The sequence below is a fragment of the Pinus tabuliformis genome, chromosome 3_1 (genome assembly GCF_031772625.1).
Source record: "Pinus tabuliformis cultivar Carrire ecotype Pingquan chromosome 3_1, CPIR1, whole genome shotgun sequence".
NCBI classification, from domain to species: Eukaryota; Viridiplantae; Streptophyta; class Pinopsida; order Pinales; family Pinaceae; genus Pinus; species Pinus tabuliformis.
The window spans coordinates 958,495,106-958,517,227 of record NC_142301.1 but is presented as its reverse complement, the minus strand read 5'-3'; the positions used below and the strand labels follow the sequence as shown (position 1 = coordinate 958,517,227).

At 35.5% G+C, this 22,122-nt stretch overlaps 1 long non-coding RNA gene across 1 annotated transcript; it reads right to left on the bottom strand.

Moving 5' to 3' along the window:
- Nucleotides 1-19,681: 19,681 nt before the first annotated feature.
- LOC149190989 (uncharacterized) lies at nt 19,682-20,495 on the bottom strand. Its single transcript, XR_016256550.1, has 2 exons — nt 20,359-20,495; nt 19,682-20,199 (listed from the first exon to the last, which is right to left on the bottom strand). It is a non-coding gene; the product is annotated as an uncharacterized LOC149190989 (long non-coding RNA).
- Between the last annotated feature and the right edge of the window lie 1,627 nt (nt 20,496-22,122).

Sequence of the window (22,122 nt, the reverse complement as noted above, 5' to 3'; positions counted from 1 at the left end):
CTCTAAAATATTATATTTTAGCTTAGCATCTCGTAATACTTGGCTGAAAAAAGCAATTGGTTACTTGTGTCCTTCATTTTTTTTTCAACAAGACAATAACCACCGTGTAAGGAGTAGCAAAAGAAAAGATGAGAAATGGCTTTTGATAATCTGAGCTAACTAATATTGGGGCCTCTACAAAATCCTTTTTTTTTCTCAAGCTTCTACAATCCACTTTACTTCCTTGTCCTTCTTTAACATCTTTGTGATCTCTTTGATAATTTCAACATAATTGGGTATAAACCTTCTCAAAAAGTTGATTATGCGCAAGAAGATCTGGATTTCTTTCTTATTTCTTAGTAATGGAATTTTATTGATGGCTTCCACCCTTTTGGGATCAATCTTTACTCCCTCCTTTGCCACAACGTGGCCCAGTAGTTTTCCTAAACTTAGACAAAACTGAGATTTCTTGGTGTTTAAAGATAGACCATACTTTCTACATTTCTCGAAAGTGAGATGCAAGTGTTTAATGTGCTCTTCATCTATTTTTTAGAAAACAATGATGTCATCTACGTAAATTACTACAAATTTGTCCTGTTCTCCAACAAATTCTATATCCATAGCTCTATGAAAATTTGCTCCTGTGTTTATGAGGACAAAGGGAATTTCGGCACACATAAACGTTCCCCAGGGTGTAGTGAAATTAGTTTTCTTCTAATCTTCTAGATGTACAACAACTTGGTTGTATCCAGAGAAACCATCCATGATGGACATCTGAGTGGATCCTACCACCTTTTGCAGAATGTAGTCCATCTTAGGCAGAGGGTAATTACCTTTTAGAGGCCTTGTATAGATTTCTAAAGTTGATACATAACCTTATTTCTCCATTCTTCTTCTTGATAGGAACCAGATTTACTACCCAATCAGAGTACCTTAATGACACAATTATCTTAGCCTGTAACATATTCTTCACCTCCTTTTCAATTGATTGGATAAAAAGAGGATTAATTGGCCTGAGCTTATGCTTATATGGCTTCACCCCAGTTTTCAAAGGAATTTTGTGTTGAATTATAATAGTATCAAATGTTTTCAAGTCATCATATGACCAAGAAAACACATCGAGATATTGCTTAAAAATGTCTAGATACCTTTGCTTGTATTCTTTAGGAACTCATTTAGCCAACTTTATTACCTTGGGGTCTTGTTATGTACCAATGTTACAGTATTCCACCTGTTCTTCAAGCTCCTACTCAGTTGGCTTAGTAGCCACATCATTTGAGTTAAAAATCCTTTCCAATGGGACCAAACCCCTCGAGATGGTGTTGCCCTTCAGTGGTAAAATATTTTGTCCAACAATAGTTTCTCCCCAACTTACTTGTTGTTAATCTATTACTTTATCATTCTCCTTGTCAATCACTGATTTTGAAAACTCTCCAATAACATCCATGAATGATTTGATTTGTTCCTCATCTTCCAACACCTACCAACACTTGAAATTGTCTGGTACTAAAGGTCTGTACCTGACCTCAACTTCGCATTTGAGCAAGGGGTTTTAAGGAGACTTAAAGTTACTAGTAGCTACAATCAAGGAGTTAGCCATCTGATTTATATCTCAGGGAAAAATTTGGATATTAAAGGCCAAGAAAAAATTCTCAATCATATCCCATACCTCATTTCGGTAAGCCTTCAATATTGGATGTTTAGTTTGGCATTTATTTTTGACTTGTTTCACCACCATCTCTGAGTCTCTAAACACTGCCAAGCACCCAATGTTGATATTTCTAGCAGCTTGTAGCCCTAACAACAAAGCTTCATATTCAACAACATTATTAGTGGCTTCAAACTCTATCTTGAAAGAGCGAGGAATTAGGTTGCCTCTGGAGACACCAACAACATACCTACTCCATTTCATTCCCTAGAATAAGCACCATCAAAGTATAAATTCCATACTTTAGTACACTCTAATGATTGTTTATTTAGCTGGATAGAACATTCCACCTATGTTTCATCCATGATTTGAACATTTTCCTCTAACAACAAACAAGAGAAATCCTTCTCTTTACCATACACTGGAGCATTATTTTAACAATCATCTCTTGTAGCTATCTTTACAAATATTGATTCTCTATACAATTGATGTTCCTCTCCACCAAACAAAGGAATGGTTCTATATGTCAAATCTAGTTTGATAGATCCCCTAATTTTCCATCCCCGTAACCTAAACAAAAGCATAGAAAACATTGTAGGGACGCCAACAACTACAATATCCATTACAACACTTTTTACAGGGAGATGACCCAAATTGACCATTAGGTCTTTAATCATCCCCAAACATTTTAATCTCTTAAAATAAAAGGAGTACAAGTCTTTATATGGTTTTGTTATTTGCATCCCTAACTTCTCCATGAATGACAATGGCATCAAATTATGAGGAGCTATTGAGTTAAGCATACAATTATGTAATATGAGATCATGGATTACCAAGGTAACATAGAATGGGGTAGTGGAAGAGTCTTGCTCCTCAACATGAGGTCCAAATACATACATGGGTCTTTCTTCTTGGAGGTTCAAGCTATCTTACATAGGAGTGATTGTAGGAGGACACATGAAGTGAGATACTTGATCTTTATAATTAGGCTATTTTAGCAACTCAGTTAAGGGAATAGAGATCTTGACCTTCTCCAACTCTTTTTGAAGATTAAAGGCAGAGGAGTTCCTATTAGTTATTGTAACTTCAACAGGTTCCTTCTCCTTACTGTAGTCTAGCTTGTTTTGGGGACACAATTTATCTATTTTGGGGACTTCAAGCTTATGAGAAACATGATTTGATGAATCATTCTTACTTGGTGGGACTGGGTCAAGAAGTTTCATTCCTTTCTCTATTAACTTAGGGAAATTTGAGTGGGGACGATCTCCATTTTGATCTTGCATTCTAGACATTTTCCTAGAAGACCTGAGGTCACATTTTCTGTGTAATTAGGACTGCATGAAGTCAGAAAACTGTCTGCAATAGTTATCAATCTCACCATCATCCAATAGGGAATCCATGTCATCCACTTCTTCCTCACGTGCTTCCATTTCATGTTCCTCATTAGAAAGAAAAGAGAACTGGTTTTCTTGAACCTCTTTGGTTTCTTCAACATGTTCCTCTAGATCATCTTCAAAATATAAAGGTGGTTGAATATGATATTTTTTTTCCTTTATATCCCTTTACAAGAGCTATAAGAGTGGTCTTCTATATTGAGGGTTGAAATTTTGGCTTGGAGATGGTTGACTCTATCGACAAGGGTTTTTCTTTTCCAACTCCAGTTTTACAAGCTTGTTAGAAAAATTTCTTATCATCTTATTCATCTCATAAAGATTTTTTTCTTTGGTTTCCTTCCCATGGCTCAAAGAGTTGGCTTACCATTTCCCCTCCTCCTATCACCATACTCAGTTTTCCCTTTCCATTTCTTGGTGGAGGTGAAATTTTGTTCAACTTCTAAAGCATCTATTTGAATCTGGTCTAGGGTACAAGACTTTATTTCTCTAAGAGTGAACCCAGATTCAGGCTCCAAAACTCCATCATAACCACTTTGGCAACATCCCGTGGAGGTTTAATTTCAGTTGGAAGACTATTGTATAATTTGTTAAACCTTTTTATGAATTCTGAAACATCTTCATTATGTTTTTTCTTCATTGCATTGAATTCACTGAGGATGTACCCATGGTCCCTTTTCTCTCCCCATGCATGCATAAAATAATTATCCATCTCCTCCCAGGTAGTGATTGAAGAATTTTGGAGGGATTTTAACCCTTTCATGGCCTCCCCCATCTAGGGACTAGATAAAGAGTCTTAACACCACATCCAGGTGTTCTACATTCAAATTTTTTGTAAGCGTACATAAGGTTTCTATATGTCTTTGAGCTGAGATATCATCTTCTCTAGTGAATCTTGGAAAGAGTTTAAGATAATATTGTGGCATGCCATTTAGTGTTTGTGGCAAGTCCAGTGGAGAATATTTATTTAAGAGAAAACTAGGGAAAGCCATGTTCTGCAAGGGAGGTGGTAGGAGGTTTATAAGAGGGCCTTGTTGAGAAGCTATATGAGTTGTAGATAATTGAAGTTGAGTTGGAAAATTATTGATTCTCTGTGTTGGAATATTTATGGGAATATCTTTGACTTCTTTAGGTTCTAGGAAGGTATGAAATGTGAAGGGAGGTGCACTGATGGAAGCTTCTTCAATCTTGAATCTTGAGGAAAATGGGATGAACATAGTACAATTTTCCTCATAATATTCCAAGTTTTTGGACGAATATTAAGAGAAATTTATCACAGCCTTTTGAGAGATGGAGGTTGATACTTATGGGAAAGAGATCACTGGCCTTGGAGTGACAAGATTTCCTTCTTTCAAGACTCCTAGAAATTATCTTTTTGGGGCCCGAAACATTTGGAGTTCTTTGTTGTGAAGTGTCAAAGCGAGTGTGAGGCCTTTTGAAAGACATGATGCTCAAAATGAGATTCAAACTAGTGGATTCACCAAGCTTAGAGATCTTCAACCCACACCCCTTTCTGCTCACCTAACCAAAGGGTGTACAAGTGTCATACCTAGAGAAAATGTTTTGATTGGTCCCCAACAATAGCGTCAGAAGATGATGTAACTCCTGGAGATAACCCCTGGGTTGAGGAGAGGTGAGTGCCTTGGACATCTTAGTCTCTCCTGAAGATGATTCATTTGTTCTCAAGAGATAAATGAAAAATGATTTTAAATTTGGTTCAATTACCCTTCATAGAGGTGGATTAAAAGATACATATAATCAATATAGATCATACCAAGAATAAATGTCCAAGTCTGATGGCCTACACATAGTAAATGCAGCGCAATTTTTCGTTGCAATAAATATGGGAAGAGGGAAAGTAAGGAAATAGTTTAACACAAAGGGATGGACAAACCCATAATCCTAAGTAATAAATCCTAGCATAATTACGGAAGCATAAGGAAAAGAAATCCATAAATTATGGAGTGCATTTTAAGGTTTCTAGATCAATACTTCATGGGTACATTTTGCTATAGTATAACATAGTAGATCTGCAATTTCATAGGTATTGTTGGCTACAATATAACATAAGTAAATCCATGATCTATGAATGAATCCAGAAGCTACAACTTACACAATTTTTGAGGAAGAGAAACACATATGAAATGATATACAGTGGAAGAACACATATTAAACATAAATATGCTTGGAATCACCAGATCTTCTTTATTAATCTTCCAAAATGGAGTCCATATCAAAGGCTCAACAAAGTTAAAATTTGTATAAAAATTACCACTTCTTGAACAAGAAATTGAACCAAAACTTGGAAACTCTTTCTCTGTAAAAAGAACTTGGAATGTATGAACAGACAAAATTTGGACCCTTGAAATAGAATTTCAAAGCCTTTCTAATGAGTTTCTTCCCTCTTTTTATAGGGAGAAGCAAAGAAAAATGACTTACAAAATATTTTCAAATGCTACAGTTGTCTGATTGACATAGATGTCTGAGCATGTGAATGTCCTAATGATTACAAAACAGATCCTATTCTCTTCTTAAAAATGAAAATTTTTACAAAATAACAAAACATGAGAAATGTGAGGCTTCATTGTGGACATAGCAATATATCTCCATGTTGATTCCTCTATTTTCCTTAGGTAGACTCAGGCTCCAATGTTTGGATCAATGGTGGGTTTATGATTTGGCCATACTTCTGTTACAATATTCCCCCATGATTTCTGACCAATTCACCTGTCACTTTCTCCCTTTAAAATCTTGAAACTTCCCCTTTTGGAGCTGTCTATGATCAGGTGTGGTGCCATTGAAGGTGGCCGATGACATATCATTTTACCCATACATCCCTTTATTTCATCTGTGGTATTCTATAAGAGCCCACTACATCTCTTAACACTTCCATGGTGCATTTTGGAGCTGAGGCACATCGTAACTTTAATTAAAATATCGTTATGAAAATCAAAATTTCTTATGCCTCAAGCCCTCCTATGCTTAGATCCTTATTTTTCATATGCCATAGAACCACCACCTGTGACCATTGGTGTAATGCTTGGGGGGCTATAATATCAGAGCCTTCATCCATTGTAACTCTATTTGGAACAAATGTTATGAAATCATAGCATCTCGATGCTCTTAGCCCCTTTTCTCTTAGTTCCCCTCTTGTTTTACCTCCATGGGACTGCTGATTGGGACCATCGACAGAACACTTGAGTGCTATAGTATCAGATTCTTCCTTCATCGTAACTTTCTTTAGAAAAGTATCACAAATTTGCATAGTTCTGATGACTTCACCCCTTTTTGAGTTGTGCCCCCTTACCGCTTCTCCCCAATAGGACCAAGTGTTGTGATTGTAGGCTCAATGGTTGGATGCTAAAGCCTTTGAGCTCCTATCGAGATCCCATCTCCTTGTGGTAGTTGTGATTTTCCCTTGGTTATTTGAATGCTTGCAACCACATGCCTCTCCTTGTCAGGGCTCCTCTCAACAAAACTTCTTCAAATTGGAAATTAAAGAAAATTTATGATGTCTCCTTTTTCCGAGGGGCTCCATAGCACTTGGGTGCTCAACCTTGGTCTGCACCCTTGCTTATTTAGGCCCTCGAAACCAACCGCAACAACACATCAGAAATCCCTCTCTTCGGGATCTTTTCAGAAATGCAATTTCAAAAGGGTTCTATGAATTTCGACCTCTGATATTCAATATAGCACATGGGTGCCCTACCTTTTCTATGCCCTTGGTCCTCTAAGTCCTCATAACCAGGTGTGAACAACATCAAAGCCCCTCCATCAGATCAAATATTTTATAAAACAATTTGAACAAGGGGTTACGAAATCTCTTTCCTCCAAAATACTGACCTCTGAGATGTCATCATGTTGAGGCCATCATCTTCACATGGCGCTTCTTGAGTGGTGGCACATTTTATCTAGATTTTCCCCATTAGGCCCCCGAAAAGATCAAAATTAATTGTCATGTGTCTGTTGTACTTCTACGTCATACTGATGTCATCAGCAATGTTTGCTTCTCAGGGTCCTTTTTTTTTTTTTTCTTTTTTTTCTGTAGTAGGGATAAAAATAGGATCGTTTGACATAATCACCAGAGAGTATGATAGGTGATAACAGGTGGCTATCATGATCTGATCAACTAGACTCAATCCAATTCAAGGTGAATTAATGCTGATGCATGTGAGCAGATTATACAAGTCCTCAAACATATAAATAATTTCTATCTGTTCCAGTTTGGAAATGAAACGGTGTGCATTGATAACCATGCCAGCAATAACAGTTTCTCTTTGGCAATAAAACTTCACCACCAATGTTGGGTGTACTATTCTTCTCCCTAGTTAACTGAATTGGTTTACCAATTCACTAGTCCTGGGGTGTTAAGAGATCATTAGAATTTATTTCGGTAGTAAGGGAGAGAGAACTTGCACTTATATTATAGTTTCATATTGGAAGTATGTGTCCAATTATAAGGGTCAACATGATGGGGAAAATTCATTAAGTCTTGGAAACAGTTCCATGGCCCTCTTGGCTCTAAGGCTTGTCATGGTGGCTCCTTGGTGGCTTTTTTTTCTTCCCAAAGGATATATGGATGATGGTGGCTTTCTGTTCTTTGAAGGCCTGAGCCTACATGTGATTTCAAGAATTAGGATTCACCCACTCCTGGCTCATTTCTCCTTGCATCTGTGGTTCAGGATGTTTTGTTTTTCTAACATCAAATTATGCAGTTTCAACTTGCCCAAGACAAATTCTCTTGGCCATCAAGGCATCTGGTCTAAGGTTGATTACAATTAGGATCCAATTCGGGGTTATAAGATGCTAGGTGGTCTCGATGATGGTCAATGGTTTATGTGCATCCTCTTGACATGGTTGGAAGTTCTAGGGAGATCCAGTGGCAATTCCTGCAAAGGGATTTAAGGTGTAAGGAGTATGCATGTAGCAAAACTCAGGGTTGGTGGATAATTCCACACTTATGGTTACATCACAGCAGTTGGTGATGGATTTGTTGGCATTTGAATTGGGATATGTGGTCCTCACACATCTCCTAGCGATGGTCCTCACTCAGCTGCCCTCGGCTGCAACACTAGTCGTCTGCTCTATGGAAATCTTAATGGACTCTCTTTATATCTCTTTTCCAATTAGTTCTGAAATGTTTCCCTTTGTTTGTAACATATTTCTAGTCAAGGACCAATTTTGTGACTATTCTGTTGTGTTTTGAACAACACGTTATGTGTTATCAATGGTTTTGAATAACCCTATGGTTAAATGAAGCATTTGTAATCTTAATACTTTAAATTGGTGGTTATGTGCTGGTTTTCTAGCTCGGAAGCTACAATCACTAGGTCATGGTGGTTGTATCCCTATTTCAAAGTAATATAATGTCGAATCTCACAAAAAAAGGAATTAAAAGTTGAAAAACTTACATGTATTAGGAATCATAGTCACAATCTACTTATGCAAATTAAGAATCTTAATAATGATAAGCAATCATTAGAAAACATAATAAAACAACTCATCTAGAAAGAAACATTAAATTCTTCAAGAAAAGAAGTCCAAAATGATGAGAAGGAAACAAATACAAAGCCCATTAATACCACACCTAGAAAAGATTCCCATCAAATTGAAGTAAAGACATACTTAGATGTTGCAACATAAACGATGAAAATTCCAAGTAAAATTCTAATGATTGACCAAGAAACATCAGTGTGTGAAGAAAATCATATGCTTAAAGAAAAAAAAATATTATAAGCTTGATATGTTGGAAAATTGGGTGCAATAGATACACACACTATTTTTGAACTATGATAATTACTTGTGAATATATACTATAGTTCTTTTATCTTCATCAAGCAATCACGCTTCAGAAATTAAACCAATAACCATGAAAGGAAAATAGAGATCACAATGTTGAAAACTTCATATATGTGAGATCACGTGTGTATTAGAGAGATAGATATGCGAGTGATAAGTCAATGTGTAAAATGAAAAGTTCCAAGTGCATTTTATACTCAATATACCCAAGAGACATGTCTCTTTGTAAATTATATCACATCTATTTGTAAATTAAATTCTAGCAAATCTGCATATTTACATTTTTACTCATATTTATTAAAGTGTTGAAGAACAGATAAATAATGGTGGGAAAAAAATCTTGGCAAGTATATTTATTTACATCTTGTTCCTTATCCCATGTTTTATGCAAATAATTGGTTAAATTATGATGGGTAGTAACTTATGGTAAATATGTTATTTACGTGAGTATGAGCTATTTTCAAGGATCTTAATTTTAGGTGGTTTTGTTGATTTCCCTTTTTTTCATTTTATTTTTTCTAATTCAAAATTTAATTTTCTTTCTTGTTTTTACATAGTATTATAAATACATCAAGGATTATGAAGACCGACCATAGCTACATTCTTCAACACTCCCACTTAGCTAGGGAGGTATTCATAATGACTATCTAAATGTTTTTTGTATACATGATCTTTCTAAAAAGAAAAGAAAATCACATCAATATCATGTTCATCTAGGTTAATACCCTTGACCTACATCAAAATCATCATCAATATGTACCACATCCCAGGTTATCTCTCCTAACTAATGGTACTTACTTAACTAGTCACCATGATCTGGTGGGCGTCTCACCTCATGATACTCTGACTACTTCAGGGTTTCCATCCCCCATGGTCAAACCCTAGTGAAACCCATGTCCCAAATCCAAATGCCTCTCCCTAGGCCATGATGTTGAAGAGACATGCACTCCATGAGTGTTCGAGCCTCTAAGGCATTCCTTTCAAGAATATTCATCCCTTGTGTTATCTCACCAACAATCCCGATTATGCTCCTATTGTCACCAACAGTGCAAGCCTTACCCTTATTTCTCACCCATCAACACTCTGGTCCAAACTCTTGTTATTACCAATAATCTGAGCCATACCCATGTTGATGTCACATCAATGCTCCCTCTCATTCATAGAGGAGTTATCCACTAGTCCAAGCTTGTCTCTGAAGTATACAAACTTCACCCGAGGCAGAGGTTTGTGAGAATGCCAGTTGTCTACTTATCAGTGGACATGTACTGAATCTTTCCTACTCCATTTTGCACCATGTCATGAATCTATTGGTACTTGATGCCAATTTTATTTGACCTTCCATGTAGCTTTGACTATAAAAAAATATCATTGTCGATTCCAGCACCTGCTCAAACATTCCAGTAAGCAACTTCCAAAGCTAAACTACATAGGCTACCATATATTCAGCTTTTATAGTACTAGTTTCTATGGAAGATTATTTCTTGCTTATCCAAGAAACCCTTGTTGAGCTCAATGAAAAACACTCGCCATATGTACTATTTCCATTGACAACACTTTCAGTCCGATCAAAGTCAGAGTATCCTAGGACACAGGGAAACAATGTGAGTTCCATAAGAACCCCACTCACAAAAAAAAGTGAGTGCCAAGTGAAGTAGTCAGTGGTGGTTGAGATGAAGGCTTACAAATCAGAAGCATGTTCTGAAGCTGAGTTAGAAATTGACAAGTGGAATGAAAAATGGAAGAAAATTATTAACATAGAGCCTAGTGCCACCGTTGCCACCGAAAAGATCCAGAAGGATGAGATCGGAGATCCAGAGGAGGGGGAGTGACTCTTCCACTCATAGATGTGGGTGAATGGTTCTTCGCTCCAGTTCATTGTTGACAGCAGGAGCCAAAAGAACCTCATTTTAGCATAGGTCATGAAGTAGTTGGGCATACCAACCACATCACATCCACATCTATACACCATCGGGTGGCTTCACCAAGGGAGAGATCTTCGCGTCAGCTAATAGTGTCACCTTCCCTACAACATCAAGCCCTTCACAGATGAGGTATTATGTGATGTTGTCCATTTTGATGATTATGATGTTTTATTAGGCCAACCATACTTGTGGAAGTGACATACTATGTATGAGTCTAGGCCTCACACTATTATTATTACTTTGGGCAATAAGTTGTACATGATACCAAAGGTATCACCACCTACTACTGTTTCTTTGATCATTGCGAAGCAATGCAATAAGATCATTTCCCAAACCAATAAATTTATTTTCCTTATGATTTTACCTCAAGGCAAGAAGAAGATTGTATCCATGGCCTCTAGACGAGTCTCCTCTATATGATAACAACATATGGACAAGGTTGTAGAGGATTACATGGACATCTTCACCTCACCTCGGGTGCGCCACTACCCAATGGACCGATATATCGACGCTCTATTTTGGAGAATGATGAAATCAAGAGGTAGATTCAAGAGCTGTTGCAAAAAGGGCACATCAAACTAAGTTCGTCACCCAATGGGAGCTCGATCGTGTTGGTACAGAAGAAGGATGGGACCTGGGGACTTTGTATTGACTATCGAGTATTGAACAAGATCGCTATTTGGATTAGGTATCCAACCCCACAGATTTATGACCTTCTGGAACAGCTCAATGGGTCCAAACAGTTCAGTAAGATTGACTTGAAGTCTGGTTATCACCAGGTATTAATCGAATCCTTCGATGTGTGGAAGACTATCTTCAAATCCAAGGAGGGCCTTTTTGAATGGATGGTTATGTGTTTCAAGTTGACCAATGCCCCCGCAACCTTCATGAGGTTGATGGACAACATTTTGTGACCCTTCACAAACTCATTTGTGGTGATGTATTTGGATGACATTATGATCTTCAGCTAGATTTGGGAATAACACCTCCACCATATTTGACAGGTCCTCCAAACCATGTGACAACACTAATTGTGTGTCAATTTGGAAAAATGCACTTTTGGTATGACCGAGGTTAAATATATGGGGTACATCATTGATGATCTTGGTGTGCATGTGGATCTAGACAAGATATGAGTCATTTGGGATTGGACAAACCCAACCACTTTGAAAGATCTCCACAACTTTATTGCTCTTGCCAAGTTCTACCGCAGGTTCGTGTTGGGGTTCTCTCATATAACTTTGCCCCTAAGTCAAGTCACCAAGGGAGGGCAATTTTTTTTTCTTTTGGTCTCAATCCCAATAGAAATCATTTGCTGAGTTGAAGCATCAACTCTGTTGTGCACCAATGCTCACATTAGAAATTTACCAGACCTGTAGCAACCATTTAAGATCGAAAGAGATGCCTCTGACTATGCTATTGGTGTAGTTATTACCTAGCAAGGGCATCCAATGGCATATCACAGTGAGACACTTTCATACATTGTTCGAAAGTATCCCCCTTATGACAAAGTGATGTATTTGATTATGGAGGCCTGCCGATAATGGAAGAATTACATTCTGGGGAAGGAAACAGTCATCCACACAGATCATCAACCCCTGTAGTTCATACAGACACAAGGGAAGTTGGAGAATGATCATCATCAGAAATGGTCCACATACTTGCAACAATTCCATCTAAGCATTAATTATAAGAAGGGAACAACAACAATGTTGCAAACTTCATCAGTTGACCACCGACCACGGAGCTGACCACTGTGCTTGAAACTTGTGGGAATGATACTGTGGGGTGGCCACATCTTTACAAGGGCAATCCAAAATTTGGCAACACACACCAGATGCTCCTGGAAGGAAATAAATTTCCAAAATTTCAACTCCAGGATGCATTTTTAAGCCTCATGGGACACCTTTGTGTTCCTTCAAGTGAGCGTGCGAAGATGATTTGGGAGGCACACTATAGCCGGGTCACTGGACATTACGGGATAGAGAAAATTATGGTAGTGCTACAGAAGCATTTTTATTAGCCGAAGCTTTGACATGATGTTGGGAAGTACATGAGATGTTGCATTGCCCATGCTATTTCTAAACCGAACATCAAGAAGAAAGGCTTATATACTCCTCTACCTAGTCCTAGTCGACATTGGGAGTCCATCTCCATGGATTGCATGTCGGGCCTTCTTTCTACTAAGCATGGCAATGACTGCATTTTCGTGGTCGTCGACAAATTCTCTAAGATGGCCATTCTAGCAACCTACAAGAAGAGTATCACAACAAAAGCCACTACTAATTTCTTCTTTGAATGAGTGTGGGTACATTTTGGGATCCCACAGTCCATTTTCTCAAATTGGGAGAGTAGGTTCCTAAGTACATTTTTGTCAAGTCTCTGGTCGATGTTGTCTACCAAGCTCACTAAGTCCATGAATTTCCACCTCCAAACTGATGGCCAAATAGAGGTTGTCAACAACATGATCGTACACATTCTGCGTATATACAATTTGAAGCATCCAAGCACATGGGATGAAAGCCTCGCCTATGTCCAACACAACTACAACATAGCTCTCTATAGCTCAACTGGTGACAACCCCTTTTAGGTGGGGTTGGGATTACAGCCACTGTGTCCAATTGATGTGGCCATACCATTTTCAACTACTTAGGCATATTCAACTCATGTCCAGTCTGAAGCTCACAGGGTAACAACTTCATTGAGCAAATTCATCACATTCGCCAACAAGTCAATGAAATATTGGACAAAGCCAATGTTAAATACAAGTACTGTCATGATCAACATCGGGTGCCACACAAGTTCTGGTTGGGTGACAAAGTTTGGTTACATTTGCAGAAGGAATGCCTTGCTTGGTCCCACAACAAGCTTCACCCACTACAATATAGGCCTTACACCATCACTAAGGTTGTAGGGGACAATTCTTTCGAGCTTATAATTCCACCATTCCTTGGACTGCACCCAATGTTCAATGTGGACCACCTTCAACCATACTTTCCACCATTACTACACACATAATACATTGCAGAACACCGAGACTGCATGGAAAAAGGCACAACTGATTGGATAATGGACACGTAGATCAAGAAAAATTACCAGTAGAAGATCCAACTGTATCAGGTTTTCAAAGCTAACTAACTCCTGCACCAAGGTAAGTGGCTTATCAGGGACCAAGTTTAGCAGAAGTTTTCCCATTTCATGGAGGCACTCAAACGCAATGGGTACCATTACTTCCTAAGGGGGGAGGATTGATCTAGGTGGATATGGGTGGCCACCCACCTATTCCACTTGGACGCCCATTGTTGTTTCCTTTTAGTTTCCTTAATTGTAACACAACTTACTATTTTTGGCAGTTTTTTCAGTCCTAAAATTCCATAACCGTTTTGAGGGACTAAAAACCATTTTTAGGGAAAACAGAGAGATTGAAAAAGCTATAAATTGATTGGCTTAATTTTTTTTCGGCTTCCTCTTTGGGATCCTTGGAAAGAGGTATTATGATAACCAAATGGAGATCGTATCTCAAAGTTACGACCACAAGAATTTGATGTACCAATTTACTCAAACTAGTCCCGCAGTTTTGGTGCTTCATCTCCTAGGGTTAGGTTTTTGGATGTTTATGGTTTTCCATTGTTTCTAAATAATAAATATACCTTTGAGCCTCATTTTAACACAGTTCAGAGGCATGTAGCCGCCACATCTCTTCTAGAGATAAGCTACCATTGCTCGAGCTAGTTTATTTCCATTTATGTATGTAAATATATTTTAGTTTTTTGATATTAATGAAATGGAGTTTTATTTCTGCTGCATCTCTATGTTTATGTGTATATCTATATTTTGTTGCATTTCTGCATAAGTCTAGGTAACTCTTAAGCTTGGATCTTCAAATCTTTATTTTGGGACAAATACTTTCGTCACAATCTTTGCTTCGTTCTTCCACTTCTTCTCCCTCTGTTTCCAAAGCCATTGAAAACTGTCAACACGTACCTACAATCGTCACTAGGAGGCCATTGAAGAACAACTTTTGAGAAGAATGTTAGCTCCCTCTTGATTTTAGCCTTCTTGAATCACCTTCATCCACAATGTCATCATGATGTCATATATTCCTTACATGAGCTCGGATCTCTATCTGTAGTGGAAACGACCAATTCAAGATTTTGTTGCCTGTTATGGCCTACAAACCCTAGATTTTCAATTTCATAATGAAATGTTAGAATCCTAGAGTCACATGCCTTTCACATATCCAACATTGTCAACAATCAATTGAGAGAGTCCAATGATGATTAGGTTTTTCTAAATCAATGTAGCAATACTATTTTGTACATAAGAGCTTGGCCTTCATTTCAGTGTACAACGAATAAGTTCAACATTCTTAAACAGTAGATGGAAGATATATTTCCTATCAGAAATACTTTATCTACAATAAATCCTTAGATGTCTTTAGTCATTTGCATCCTTGATCTATCATAGTGAAGGGTTTAAAAATGAATTTATCAAGAAATCCTTAGAACTTCTACTCTTGAAGAGGGGCCCAACCTTTCCTTCCAAACTCAAGATATTTGAGCCAACTAAGTGACCTTAAAAAATCATCTTTAGATGGAAGATATCTTTCTTGGCATCATTACTTTCTTTACAATAAAAACTTTAATGTCTCTAGTCTTTTGTGTCCTTGACCTACCATAGTGTAGGGTTTGCAAATGACTTTATCAAGAAAGCATTAGAACTTATAAGCTTGAAGAGGGGCCCATCCTTTCCTTTTCAACTCAAGATATTTGAGCCAACTAAGTGATCTTTAAAAAATCATCTTTAGATTCTAGTAGTGTTATGAAACCAGCTCACAAAAAGATAGAAAAGATAGATCAAAACCTTACAAATAAGCGTCTTTGAGGGGGAAACCTCCTTTACATTACACAAATGAACAATTCTTCGATGATACAAATGACAAGACCTCCTTTCTATATATAGGAGTCTAAGGGGTCATAATATAATCAGAGTCGACATAACAATAATAATGTAAAGGCACAATAATAACAATAGTGGACTTCTATGGGGCACAATAATAACAATATGGGGACTACATAGGCACAAAAATATAATAAGTGGGTTGTACTAATAACAATAAGGGGTTACATGAGTAGTATGGGGACCTAACGTGCCCCTCTCCTTCAAAAAGTGTTGTCCTCAATGCTTGAGTAGTTCTTGATGCTTCTGTATAAAATTCTTATCCCCCCATGTGGAATATTCAATGGGTAAGTTCTTCCACTTGATGAGATGCTCTAAAATTGATCGATTTCGTAGTTGTCGGGTTCTTGTTTTTTTTTTTAGTTTCTGAAACTTTGTGCGAAAGATTTATAGCGCAAATTCTACGATGACCTATTTTAGATGAAATTCTGGAGCTTGGAAAATCCCTAACTTCCTCAGATCATATCTCCAAAAATATAGCGAGACAAGATATGAAATTCGGATCCGAGGTTTAGCGAGATTTCTTCTCAACTGGGTTTTAATTTTAGCTTCTGAAACGTCACAGAAAAAATTTTATAGCGAAAATGTCATGATGACGTGTTTGGAGCAGCAAAACCCTAGAATCCAAAGCTCTAATACCAAATGTTATGAAACTAGCTCACAAAAAGATAGAAAAGATAGATCAACGCCTTATAAATAAGCCTCTTCGAGGGGGAAACCTCCTTTACATTACGCAAATGAACAATTCTTCAATGATACAAATGACAAGACCTCCTTTCTATATATAAGAGTCTAAGGGGTCATAATATAATCAAAGCCGACATAACAACAATAATGGAATGGCACAATAATAACAATAGTGGACTTCTATGGGGCACAATAATAACAATATGGGGACTACATGGGCAACAATAAGGGGTTACACTAGTAGTATAGGTACCTAACAGCAGGGCTTCTTCAATTCAACAACAATATAATAAGGGGGTTCTACTAATAACAATAAGGTGTTACACTAGTAGTATAGGTACCTAACAGCCAGGCTTCTTCAATTCAACAACTTCATATTTTGGGCTCTGATAATCTTATGGTAACTTCTCCCTTTGTTTCCAAATATATCATCATGATTCTTAAGAGATAGTACACCATTTTTTCACTATAAGTAGGCTTTATTCAAAGGTATACTCCAAGTATACTTTCATGAATCAATTGCAACGTAGGGTTTATGACATAGTAACATTTTTCAAAGAAAGCATATGTTCAATACTTCAATCTGAGAAAAGGTAACAAATTTGCTTAATACCTTCCTCTTATGCGAAATGTAATTGATAGCAGACTAATCCCCTTGAGAATAATTATAGGATACTATAATATAGAGTTTCTATATTAAAAGAACATATAACATTCAATCAATTAAAATGGTCATCTACATTCTTATAGGCGTAAAGTAGATAGTAACTGGGTGTTCTGTTAAGGCACTTCAAGGTGAAAAGGTTGTTGGTTTGAAACCCTATAGGTAAAAATACAACCATGTTAGGGATTGGCGTGACCCATTCCAGTCGTGACCCCAAGTGATTATCATTAATTTATCGAAATAGTTATTGAAATGATATAAACATATGCATTATCATGAAACACACTCTCATCAATATAGACAATGTTATTTGAAAAACCCTAGTAAGAATGAGGAATTAGATAATGTCAATATAGGACATAGAACACACTCCAAAAAACATGTCTATTTCTTGAAGAGTTCCATGCTAAAGGTCTAATTTGTTTGGATTTTAATATCTTACTTATTCTTGCAATTTACAAAGCTGGAATATTTAACTTAGATTAATAACATTATTATTTATTCTTTGCAATTTACCATATTAAATAGTAAATATACATAGTTCTAATTATACAAGTAACTTGTTGCATCATATTGATAATTAAGTATATCTAAGCCAAATGGAATTTGAAGCTTTGATTTCATTAAAAATATTTAAATTATGGTTGTTTTTTTCTTTTAACTTATCATTTTTATAAAATATTTAAGATGTGATATTTTCAAATTTATCAATATATTTATATTTTACTTATTTTTTACAATTTATAGAAAGTCAAATATTAATCTTAAATTAATAATGAGTTAATATTTTTCATATATAGTTTTACATATATGAATAACTTTATTATATTATATTGATTAGTATATTTAAAACAAATAAAACTTTCATTAAAATATCATATGATTGATTTTTTGAAAGTATTTGAATTTTGGTTATTTTTTATTTTTCTTATAAATCAGAAAAAAAAAATATATTCTTTTCATAAAATAATTAAAATGTAACATGTTTAAACTTATTCATATGTTTATGTAATAATAGTTTATGATTTATAAAACTAGTGTTTTTTAAATTAGTCATTATATATAGAATAAACTAATTTGCTAATTTTTTTTTATAAAAATAAAATATTTATATGAATAATAAAATATCAATTTATCAAATTTGCTGTTAAATTTAAATTTATAAATAATAAATATTTTTAAAATTAATTAATAGTTAGTATATATTTATTTATTAAATAATTTAAAAAAAATTATTTTACGCACATTATTTTGATTATGTCAATTAAAATCATTTATATGTAATGTAATATTATATATATATCTGTGTGTATGTGTGTTTTTAATATAATAATGTTATTATGATTTGTTATCGTAAATTGAAATTAAAAAAAAAAAAATTATCAAATATATTAAAAATTAATTAAAAAATATTTATTTACCAAATATATTAAAAACTACTAACTAGTCTGACGTGATCGATGATCAGTGCTCGACATCAAGAATGAAGTAGGGTTCACAACAATAATAAAGTATGAGGAATATGCCATGGATCTCATGAGATATATATTTTAATATAGGTGGAGTAGAGCTTGTTATATGTTAAAAATAATCATGAATTAAAAAAAAATATTAATTTTAAAATTATAAAAAATATAAATATTTATTAATTGATTTGATGGAAGTACTATTGTTGGTGTTAAATTGGTGGCCGTCTATAGATACTTAATGATATTATATATATATATATATATATATTTAACTTTATTTTTTTTTTATGAATAATACTTTTTATTCTAATAATTATATTTAAAACTTCACGAAATTAATTACATGTTATGCATTTATAAATTGAAAAAAGTTAATTTAAATTTTTAAAAATAAAGAATTGAGTTTTAATTTTCGGAATATTTTATTTAATATTATAATTTTGAAAAGTTTTATCAAACTTTATAGATTTAAAAAGAAAACCATAAATTAATTACAATATAACACCCCTTTTTGACATGTATAAAAATAAATATCTTTAATTTGCCTTTTCCACATGTAAAAAAAAACAGAAAAATGAAGTGAGAATTAAAATACTTCTTAAATTAAATTAGAAAAACTATAAGAAAGCGTCATATACCTTATGATAAATAAATACTTAAACCGTATGATTTATTCAAAGTAAAAGGTTTATAAGTATTTTTCTTTACAAAAAGTTATTAAAGAATAGCTATATTATTGTTATATTATATAATAATATTAATAAATATTTATTTTATAATGATCACTTTAATGGTATATATTTAATTCAAATTTATTATTACAATATATTTCATTAGTAAAAGGTAATAAAATACTTTATGCATTAAAATTAAAATTAAAATGAGAATTAATTTATTATTGTTTTTTAATTATTTAAAAATTCAACTGCGAAACTTCCCTGCAATGACCCACCCTCTGTCCAAAGTGCTAAAATAGACGGCCCAAGTGAAGAAAGCAGTCCAAACTGCAAATACAAGAAGCCAGGCCTAAAACGCTTTTACGTTCATATGTGTATTACACATGACATTATAACTATTCACAAATTTAAGGTATCATTTCAAATTTCCATCCTATTCTCCATCAAATTTAACCTCTGTATTTTACTTCCATTGAAAAAATGTCGAAATTTGCAACAGCCCTTCTCCTATTATATATTAAATGGGAGAGAAGAGACCCTCGAAGCGTTACACAGCGAAACAAAATAATCAATTGCATTGCCTGTCATCCGAAAGATATCCATATTGGCCAAGAAATCCCCAGCCCAACATCCTACAATAACACAACAAACTGCAAGTACGCTAAACCTTATGCTCCTCTTCTTCCACTCCCGCCAGAAGTAAACGATATTACTAAGCGAAACAATTTGCTTATTTTATGATGTCAAAAACCATTTCAGTATTCGAGATCAAATAACTTTGAGCAGATTTACTGCAGTAACTGTCTACAATATACTCTCACGTTTGAGACACGATAATGTTGAAACTGGTAAGTAATGGTACAATATAAAACCATTGCCAAAGTGCCAGAGTTGCCCACCATAAAACACTACACTACACAGACAGACATTTGTGTCTGTGCACCGATCTGCCTATCATGAAGCGAATAGCTTCATCCAAACATCTTTTCATATTCTACTACAATCTGCACAGGTTCTACAGTCATCACTCTTCGTTCCACAAAAATATATGATATAAATATACAGACTATATAGAAATCTATGAGCTACAACATATACGGAAATTAAGCCTCCACTGTAACAGATATTCAAGAAACTGATGAAGATAATAATAAAGAGTTTACCTCCCTAAGAATCCTCCAAAGTGTTTGCTCGGTGGGTCTCATGGAGACTCCGCCCCACCTGCATTCAAAACCAATCCAGACATCGCCTATATACGCCATTCCAGAGCTTCCGCAACTTGTCCAGTGGGTATCACGTGGGTATCCCCTGGGCATATTCCGAAACCAGTGGGTATCACGTGGGTATCCCTTGGGCATATTCCGAAAAAGGTTAGGGCTATTGCGAACAAATTGTACCAGTAAAGCCGCGCAAATAAGTAATGTAATAAGAAAACATGAATCACGCAAACACTACGCCGCGACAATATGCAAACATCATGAAATCAGTCGATTTGACCATTCAATATACTTTACAATTTGGAGTTTAGTTTAAAACTTAATTGATAGGAAACGTTAGTGAGGAGCTAACCAAGGCATATTCGCATCTTATATACGGTTGTCTGTGTGTCATGGTTTATCCTGACCCTCAAATTAAGTGAGTGCATTATCATCACCGCCTGCTAGTGACTTTCCACCGGCTTGCATTTCCCCGACCTGTAGGGCCGCATTTCTGCTCGCTCTCAGCCGAGTGGGTTCTTCCCTGGCAGGTTACTGAAGCACGTGGTTTTCAACCCTTACCTGCGGCCGATCGGTCTCTGACTTTTTTTCAATGGAAGAAATAGCTAATGGAGCAGTTATAATCCACTCTCGCTAATGACTTTTCACAGGCTTGCATTTTCCCGACCTGTAGGACCAGCAGAATTTCTGCTGGTTTTCGGCCAAGTGGGTTCTTCCATGGCAGGCTATATAAATATATATATATATATATAGATAACACAAGAAGGATACCATATTCATATGATATTCTTTACCAATCCGTTCCCACTCTTTATCATCACAATGTATTTGTGTCATATCTAGGACCTTTTCAAATGAATCTTCAAATACCTTCTTCATCCTGCCTCACATCTAGCCATGCTCAAAACATTGTACTCAACCTCAGTCATGCTTAAAGCTACAGACTTCTCATCCAAAAAATCATGGCAAATATCATACTAAGGAAAAACCCAAATGTGCACGTCAATAACAATCCCAAATATCATCAATACAACCATGCAATCACATATCATAGGATGAATATCTCATATAAAAAATTGATTGTCCCATGCAAATATATCGAAGGGAGCTACAGACTTCTCATCCAAAAAATCATGGCAAATATCATACTAAGGAAAAACCCAAATGTGCACGTCAATAACAATCCCAAATATCATCAATACAACCATGCAATCACATATCATAGGATGAATATCTCATATAAAAAATTGATTGTCCCATGAAGGGTGCTTGACAACAACTCAATGTGTATGAAGTGATCCAATTATGAATTCACTTAGGTTATATGCACAACATATATGTATACGAACGGGTTTTCAAATGGAACATCAATTCTTCCATCAACTATTGGTTGCCAAGTCAAGTTCAATAATCTCTCTTCACAACTTCTTGAAATTCAATTGGAGTGTCCAATGATTTGCATTTCCATTTTCCAAAAACTCTTCAATAATTTCACAATATACATAGTATTTTCCAAACTTTAAAAGTAATTCATCATGCCATGATTCTTCATTTTAAGCTTCAGAGGCCACCACCCTCTTACTTTTATCATCAGAGGCTCATTTATTGTCAAGAATAGACCATCAATATTTAAAACCAAAATTAAAGCTATACCTTGGACAACTTTTGGAGTAGAGGTTTTGATCAACACATCATCCTGGTTTCACTAAA